The sequence below is a fragment of the Sinocyclocheilus rhinocerous genome, unplaced genomic scaffold (assembly GCF_001515625.1).
Source record: "Sinocyclocheilus rhinocerous isolate Xijiao unplaced genomic scaffold, SAMN03320098_v1.1 scaffold300, whole genome shotgun sequence".
Classification (NCBI taxonomy): domain Eukaryota; kingdom Metazoa; phylum Chordata; class Actinopteri; order Cypriniformes; family Cyprinidae; genus Sinocyclocheilus; species Sinocyclocheilus rhinocerous.
This window is the reverse complement of record NW_015654065.1, coordinates 1,204,141-1,213,925: the sequence shown is the minus strand read 5'-3', so window position 1 is coordinate 1,213,925 and position 9,785 is coordinate 1,204,141. Positions and strand designations below refer to the sequence as shown.

At 34.9% G+C, this 9,785-nt stretch overlaps 1 long non-coding RNA gene across 1 annotated transcript; it reads right to left on the bottom strand.

The window, feature by feature from the left end:
• Positions 1-7,791: 7,791 nt before the first annotated feature.
• On the bottom strand, positions 7,792-9,637 carry LOC107716864 (uncharacterized). The gene is made up of 3 exons (XR_001637260.1): positions 9,602-9,637; positions 8,147-8,242; positions 7,792-7,933 (listed from the first exon to the last, which is right to left on the bottom strand). It is a non-coding gene; the product is annotated as an uncharacterized LOC107716864 (long non-coding RNA).
• Between the last annotated feature and the right edge of the window lie 148 nt (positions 9,638-9,785).

Sequence of the window (9,785 nt, the reverse complement as noted above, 5' to 3'; positions counted from 1 at the left end):
ATGTGTGCTCTGCGCATATGTGGGCACAATAAAAGGAGAGAAGCTAAATGAGCCAGGGACCCGACGGGCTTGCAGGCCTCTAACCGCTTTACCTTTTCAGGGAATACAGCAGATCAACATGTGTGGAGAACAGGTGAGTTTGTCTTACTATATCTATGATTAACCATTTAGATGTTTTCACAAAGCGACCCTACTACAATGTCAGTGAAATTCACAATAAGTGCTGTAAAGTTGTTAACATGAATGATTAGTTCAAAAAACCAGTAGTGACATAGCTAAACATTTAACTAGGCAGTCTTTCCCTATAAAAACTGATCCATATCCTCTGTTGGATCGCAGAATATAGAATATGTAGGCTACATATGTTGATACAATTGTTCAACATTGAAAACAATGCAGGGGTATAACAATATATCGTGTCACAATATATTGTAATACTAAAATGCAAATGTATTGTGGATTGCAATAAATTGCAATTGTGAGAAAATCTGCCTGCACGCATTTGTGAGAAAATCAAGCCAAGTTTTCTCATAAAAAGACAAATGAGTCTCACAGATAGTAGTAGACAGTAACACACAATACATATATTTGTCCACACCTCTGCATTTTCTCTCAAATAGAGTTTTGTATTTGCAAATCACAAGTTTTTCTTTGCAAAGCAGATGTGTTTATTTGCAAAACTCTAGATTTGTTTGATGAATATTGGCACAAAATTTGCTCCATACATCAATGTTGAATGCTACCTGAACACACTGGAAAACATGTCTCGTCGCATCTGCTTGTCGAAGACAGTGTTAACAACAGTATTAACTGATACTGAGCACATAAAAAACCTGAACTGGAAGTGAATACAGAATACGGACGTTTGTTGCACCCCATTAACATCAAAAACGTTTTGTGAAGCGAAAAGCTGTGTGTTTGTAATAAACAAATCCATCGTTAAGCCTTTTTAACTTTAAACCATAAATTGTAGCCAAAATACAAGTCCATAATCCATGTTTTTATGAGCTGTTTGGACTCATTCTGATGGCACCCATTTACTTCAACTTTTGGTGAGCAAGTGATGTAATGCTACATTTCTCCAAAACTGTTCCTATATAGAAACAAGCTCATCTACATCTTGGATGGTCTGAAGGATGAGTAAATTTTCAGCAAATGTTAATTTTTGGGTGAACTATTCCTTTATGAATATTACCATTGTCAGTCTCCAAACACAGCAGTGGGTTATCTGAACGAATCGGTATTTTTGAACAAATCGTTTAAATGAATGATTCAGTGACCCACTCATAAAGAAAGACCCACTCATACACCACCTTCTGGTGTAACAATGTAATGTTCAGAAAGGACTAATGCACTGGAACCCAATGGGCCTCATTTATCAATCTAACATAGAAACGAGCGCTTCAGTCATTTTTGACCAAAACATTTTACGTTTTGCTTTACGTTTTGTTTTTTAGATTTTTTTTACTTCATCGGAATGGTGTGAAAATTGGTAAAGGTTTTGGCACTTGCTATGTGAACACACACAAACACAAATTTTATGGACATGATTCGAAAAGGTTAAATAGTCCTGAAAAAAAAAAATAGTCACACTTAGTCATACTCCTTGTGACCACATTGGAAATGAATGGGGGAAAAAAATTGTATAGCTGAAATGTGTGGTACTGCGCCCAAACAAAACCTTACCGAAAGCTCATTTTTGGAGATATCAACCTTAAATTTGGAACACAACTTTCTAGATTTATGGCTTTGTTTTTCTTGCAGTTTAAGAATAAAACATGTTTTTTTGAAAATATATTTTTCATATAAAATTTTAAAATAGTATTATTAATTATTAACATTAAGCATAAATAATAAATATAAATAGTATTGCTTGCCAGAACTAACACAAAAAACAAAGACATTTCAAAGTGGCTGCTATGAAACAGAGAAAAAGAGGTTTTATCTATATCCCAAGCATTACTAAGCAGTTCCCACACTTCAGCATTAGATGATGGCCATGCTCCTTTTGGGAGGGGATTAACATTTCTGCAAATGCTGCAGACACCCAGTGAGCGACTAACTCGATGGCGGACAATGTATGAGCTGTGGAGGGATTAGTGTGTCTGCATCGCACCCTGTTTATACCACCCTGCCTTTTCAGACTAAGTGTGCAGAAATGTCGAATCAGTCAAGATGGAATGTTGCCCAGCCATAAGAGAGCTGTAGGATCAGGTCAAACTCCTGGTGCCAGGCTGTATTGCGTTCTGCAGCCTTAAAAGGCCACTTTGGTTTGATTTCAGAGCCGATTTGATTTGACTTTCAGACGGCACGTCTCTCTCATACACTTCACGCTGTTGCCATTATTGGTTTCTTGGTTTGAAAGGAGAGGAGGATGGATGGGCTTTTATGTCCTTTATATATTTCAGTGATACTATTGTAATGCAGCAAGAAAGTCGATCAACGCAAAGTATACATATAAACCAGATTTCTTGGTAAATGTAAACGGGTAAATGCATGAAAACTGAGTTCAGGAATTCCTAAGTTTATTACATTTTTTTCATCAACATAGTGGTTTGTTTGCTCTGATGTATTGCAATGATGAAAAGATCTCATATGGAGATGATGAGAAAAAGAAAACCAAACAAATTAATGCCTGCTTATAATATAAATGATTCCGTCTTTCATCAGTAACACATGCACAAAGAGTGTGTGTCAATGACTACCATATGAAGAAAACCATACAGGCACAACTTCAGAAAGCACATCGTGGATGCACTGAGAAGCCCAAGAACAGAGGTGTGACTTCACAATTTGGGAGTTCTTCAGTGAAACATAAGAGATGGATGAAATGAGCTTTTACAAGAACAAAAGAAGAGTTTAGTGGTGAAGACAGAAGGCAATCATGCACAGCACTGAATATCCTTGTGGAAAGACAGGAAGGATGGAACTGTTTTGACATTATTAATATCAAATAGAAGATTTATGAGTCCACCCAAAAATTAGAATTTTACATTTGGAAATACAATGAAACATATATTTGGAAGGATTGGCAGTATCTAAAATGCTAAAATGTTAAAATGTTTAAGTATTAAAACACAAACAGACACACACATTATAGGGTATGTAATTCAAATAAATGCTGTTTTTAACTATTTTCATAAAAAAAACAAAAAACTGAAAAATCTCTCAAAAATAATAAGCAGCTTAATTGTTTCAAAATTAATAATGAAATAATGAAATGCTACACTGAATCAGCATATTAGAATGATTTCTGATGGATGTTGAAAATTCAGCTTTGGCACCACAAATTGTTCTAAATTAAATTTTATACAATGTTAAAATAGAAAATAGTTATTTTAAGAGTAGTGATTAATAATCACTGATTATATTTCATAATTTTACTGTTTTACTTTTTTATTAAATAAATGCAGCACGTGTTCATAAAAGACTTCTAGCTACAATATAATATATTGATCTTTTTATTCAAAATGTAAATTCCTTTCAACATTAAGACAAGCACAAGAAATCATATAGAACAGAATAAAACTTGAGTAAATGTGTTAAATAAATATGATTTATAATTTTAAATTTACTTAAATTAATCTCTCTGATTAAATACAATAAAATCGACCTAATAATTCCATGAATGAAGGATTTATAAACATTTGTAAGTTGTTCATGTAAAATAGACTTTATTTCTGGTGTCATTTGAAATCAATTACTTAATGTGAATGAAAAGACAACAACGATCTATACGCACATACTGTAATTCTGAGAAGCAGTGTATATTTACATATAATACATATTGAATCATGTATGTTTGAGTCACAGGTTCGTGACAGACTGACGGTCTGTCTCTCTCTATGGACATTGTTACAACATTTCACACGGTTCTTTCTCTCCCTGGACCAACCAGAAATGTTTAATCCATTAACCAGCGACAACACAGCATTGTACTTTATTTTATTTCTTACTCTGGCCTATTATTCATTTCCCTCTTTTAGCCAAAGGATTATGATGATGTTTTTTGTTTTCCATTTTTTAAGCCATGACAGATTTGAAGAACATCCATATGTTTTATTTTGACGTTCACATCCTGCTGCTCCGAACGGTTAGATGCTGGAGTCATAAACCTATCATTAAACATCATTAATCCCCAGGTCCCTCGTTAAACCGGCCATTCTGCAGTCTACCCTGGAGGTATTACAACAACCTTAACTACCATTGGCTGATGGACTTCAGCAAAAATTATTACCTTAATAAAGTCTATTTTATAATATTTGCATGCACAAGCATCTTCTATCTGACACTGCAAAGGCTGTCTGGCTCATTTTAAGTGCTCCCTTGGGGAAGTTTCTTGACAGGCTAAGTGATGTGTGGCACTCCCATTTGGAGAGGGACTGCAGTGATGCTGTTTGAGTAAATATGGGCTTTTAACTCTGTTCCAAGTCGTCTCATTGCATTTTAGGTTAAAGTCCATGTCATTGCCTTCTCTATCCTTGCCTTCTCCACCACACTCACTCTACTCTTTTAGCTGGAAATATGAAAATAATACTTCAACGCCGTCTCATGCTGCAGACCTCTAGAGACCAAATACAGCTGGAGGCGTCTGCAATCACCAAATTTAAGAAGCGTGTTGTAAATTTAATTAACGATCACAGCAAAGCTAGTAAAATTCAATGTCCAAGAACACTGTTTATGGGTATTTAACTTTACATTTAATAGCAGTGATGGTGGGAGCTGGGAATGCTTTTTGATTTGGCATGCAAAGTGTGAAGAATCCTGCTGATACTTGCACCACAGGTTAACAACACAATTTCAGTTCACACCAAAATAAAAAAAGTGAAAAGATCACTTTTGCAACAGTTGGTTTTGTTGAGGTTTAAAGTGAATATCATTTGTAAAGGGAATGATATAGGGGATGTTACATTAAAGGGACAGACCCTTTAATTTACTCCCTCTCATGTCATTCAAAATGTTTTAATATTATATATTTTTATGTATATTTTATATATATTTTTAATGCTCTGAATATATTAACCTAACGGTTTGGGTTTCCACTGACTTCATATGGACATCAATGGGACCTAAAATTCTTTGGTTACCCACATTCTTTAAAATAACTTGCAGAAAGAAATACATACAGGAATGACATGAGGGAGAGTTAATGATGACAGAATTTTCATTTTTGGTTAGACTATCCCTTTAGGTATAAGCCACTGGTAAAAATAAAAAGAAAAAATTGCAACTAAAATACATCTGAAGAAAATGGCACATGCAAAATTACATAAGATAACAAAACATCCATCTTAAAGATCATGGGTCTGCACAAGACAACCGCACAGTCAATACTAAATCATTCCATGTGAGAACGACAAATTGTACAAGACACATGATAGTTGCTTTGGCCATTATAGAGATTTGCTTTCTGTTCCCTACTAAGAAAGAGGGGTGTCTGAAGGGATAGCAAGCAGACGCTAGGCCATAAACTTCACAAGTCCTTCCCAAATGAAAACCAAAGGTCATAAATCTCATCTCAGTAAATGCTGTATGTGCCTTTTTAAATCGCTCGTCAAAATATTACAAGATTTAACTGACAGCCAGGGAACACAATAGTTAGGGGGCAACGGGTCTAGTCACAGTCTAGTCACTAGTCAAACTCAAACTAGTCAAAAAAATTCAGAAAGGGAGTTTTCACAGCAGTGCCATAAAACAACCATTTTGGGTTTCCAAAAGAAGCTTTTTTTCTTACTAGGAAGAACATTTTCATAATCTGAAGAACCCTTTCATGAATGCTAAAGATTTATTGAACCAAAGATTCCAACAAATAACCTTTACTCTGTAGTTAAAGAGATGCAGTTTTGGGCATGTTGTCACATTTTTTAGCAATATTTTAACAGTAAAACAATTATGAAAAACAGAACAATTCATGAAATGGTAACGAAAAATATGAAACTATTGTTTTGCCAAACTGCAATGAACGAATGACATAAATTTATAACATTTGAAATATATATACCCTGACTCTAGCGTAGTTTTACTTGACCTTTTTACGTTTTACTGAGATAACATATCTTGTCACATCTTCCCCATGTGACAACTAGCCCCAGCCTCCCCTATGTGGAATTGTATCTGATATAAAGTAGCTCTCAGACAGGATTTATTCCCCTGAATGAACCCCCACTCCAGAAAACCCTTTTCCCACCATTTCTTTAGTGCTGATGCTTTCTTTAATGTCTTGCATCCACTGTGAATTCTTCACCCTTCTTGAAGACACTTATTATACTCTTCTATATGAGCGAGACCACCACTGCTTTCCTTTCTCCTCTGTGTTCATGGGGAGTGCTGGATTAAAATCCTAGGGGGTGGATTATGGCAATAACCATTTATTAATTTCTACAGGCTTTAAAGGTACAGTACGATCTGTGAGAAAAAGAATAGGACAATAGAACTCCTTCATCTCCTGGTGTCTGCAAGAGTCATTGCCGTGTGTTACTTTACAAAGCGCCAGTGAAAAGAAACAGATGCTGTGTGTATCTGATACTTTTAAAAACAGTGTAAATCATCGCTACCACCGAGTACATTTTTAAGATGATCAATGGTACCTATACTCAAAGCTTTTCAAGTTCCCCTGAGAACAAAGGCTTAAAGATCAGGTTTAAAGATAAAACTTCATAAGCAATTCAGAACAGAAGAATTACAACGGTTTCAGAAACATGTAGATTAATCACGCAGCGATATCTGGACAAAACGTTAACAATAAATAAGGACTGCTATATATTGAACATGGAATTATTTGCATTAAGACAACCTATTGCCAATGTTAACATATGTTGTCCAGGAAATATCATAAAGCACACACACTTAAAGTCAAGAAGATAGCACAATATTGGAGGGCTGTATAGAGATCCGCAACTACACAGCAAACATATTTAATCAGAAACAAAGCTGTAGTCCATATCAAAGCTTTTCCAAACTCCTAAACCTAATTATTAAAAATATTAATGATACCTCAAATTATGCGAGTTGTTTAGTGTACTTTTCCACGCAACTGGATTTGGCCTGGTGGATGAAAAAATGAGCAAAATATCCTCCTAAACAACCACTCAAGAAACAGAAACAGCCTAGCTATTGATGGACAGTAACATTAAAGCTAAATGTATTGAATATATTTGTTTAAGTACAATTCACAATAGCGAGTTAGTAGCAATGCTATTTTTCTAATTATGTGTCTTTTACATTACATACACTACTGCTTAAATGTTTGGGGTTAGTACATTTTTTGAAAGAAATTAATCGTTTTATTCAGCAGCGATGCATTAAATTGATCAGTCAAGACATTTATATTGTTAATTCTATTTCAAATAAATACTTTTTTATTTCAATAAATTCAAACTGTGTTAATTTTTCTTGACAAATATTTGAGCAATAATGATGTGTGTATGGAATCAGAACAAGCTGAAGTTCTGGAATAATTGACTCTTTTAATTCGGTTCTTTTCAAAGAATTGGTCAAAAAAGGCCTGAATCATCTAAATTTACTAAATGAAATTGGTACCTTTGTAAATTACCTACTACTCTGAATCAGTTGGATCCTGTTTCGTTTTGACAGCATGCATGTTTAAGCTTGCTGGCAGATAACATTACAAGTCTCACTTTCATAACCACCCTTTTTCTTACATCAGTAACATCTTATGGAAACTCATGTTGCTGTTAGCGGTGTTTTGTTTTTATGTGTTTTGTATGCAGTATTTGTATGTTGGAGGTTAGTAACATTTTGTGTCTCACTTTTGAAACCACTTACTTGGCCAGTGACAACATGGAAGATGGTCGAGATTGGTGAGCTGTGTGTACAACAACTGCTGCATGGATGCTTATTAATTACAGCTTCTTACGAGGTTATCACAGTCCTGGCAGCGTCATGCTGTTGGGATATTTCTCTGCAGCAGGCCCTGAAATGAATTTGGACGAATTTATAGAAATTGGTTTTCACTTCAACAGGATTAAACTAATTGAGATATAATTGCATGTAATTTACTAATAAAATAAATTGCAATCACCATCTCACACACAAAAAAATAGTTTTTATATCTTGCTCCACATTTAAAGACATTGCAATATTGTAACAGATCAAGGCAACCCAAAATACTGGACATTAAACCTACCTGTTAGCAGATTTTACACTAAATGTAGACGGGTCAAAGTTTTCCTGGTAACTGGTTAGACTAGAGCAATCGTCAGGAACTGATGTTTATGGCCCCCTGTTGGATTGTGAGGAAATGGAAAGTGCTTTATGATTGATGTCAGCTTCATATGCAGTCAGGTCAGGTCAACTCTTAGCTGCTGTGAATGGGCCATAAAATACTGAATACTGATTTCAGAATTGCACAGCACACACTTCTTTCGATGTCCTTCACAGAGTCTCAATGAACATTAGATTAAAAAAATTTAAACTAAAATAAAAATAGGAAATCAATTGATTTTAAATGATATAATTATAAGTTACAGTTGCAGAGGGACAAAAATATCCAGAAAAGCTCATTTTAAATTCTTTCCTTTACATACTGATCCCTCTCGGTAGCAATAAACAGACAGGAAATGGCTCTCAATTACCTAAATTAAAATGGCAACACCTAATCCTTGTTTAAACTCACAAAGGGAGAAAGGAGGGAAGCTGTGCCGTGGGCTAACTGTTTTTCAGTGGAAACTTTTGATAAAACATTTATCCTTGAACTAGGAAAAACTTTTAGTATGATTCCATGTCATGCAAGATTGGTTTATATGAGGCCAGATCTGGTGTAAACAATACATATTTTCTTTTATATTGGTAGCTCAGCCAAAACTCATAAGAAAACTCTCCTGCTCTTTATTAGACTATGGCACGCACTCTAAACTTTGTCCTGACAAGCAATCCAAGGATTGGTCAAGCAGAAGACAAGCTAAAACAATTGAGGAAATCTAGTTGACTTGATCATCATGATATATGTAAGTTGGTGGTTAAAAAAAAAAAAAGCTTGCTAACACAAACATTGCAGGCTCAGCCCCAAACCGGAGTGGGCCAGGACAACACACTCTCGTGGTAATTTGAAATTATTTTATAAAATAAAACCTACTTTTGATAAATTGGTGAATGTGTACAATCTGCTTATGCCCCATTGAGGTATTTGGTTAGGTTGGATTTGGGTTGTATCTTTTTTGCTCTAAAAATTTTATGTTTTTATACAAAATCAATTCATACAAATTCATAATAGTTACATTTTCTCATTAGATCAGTATCATTTGTAAAAATTTGTGAAAAGCTTCCACTAAATGGCAAGTAGCTGGTTGTGCACTAATACAATCAAGCATTGGTAAAGTTTTAAAACACTGATAGTCAATACATATTTGGAAGTGTATAGGCCTACTGGAAAAGAGCTGGAAAAAATGCTAACTTTTTTTTTTGCAAAGTTCTTAGTTTTGCATTTAGTTCGTTATTTAATTGTTTTATTAAAATCTTAACCTACACATGTGTATATTGCCAAGGGTGAATAATATTTGAGTACAGTGCTTTCCATCAAGCTTAACAACAGTTGAAACGTTTAAAGTGTAGCTGACAAGAGTTAATGAATTAATTAACCTACCTCAACATTTCCATCACAGATTGAGTATGAGTACAGTGTGAAAGTGAAAAAGTGACGTGACATGTGGCCAAGTATGGTGACCCATACTTGGAATTAGTGCTCTGCATTTAACCCATCCAAAGTGCACACACACACAGCAGTGAACACACACCCGGAGCAGTGGGCAGCCATTTATGCTGCAGCG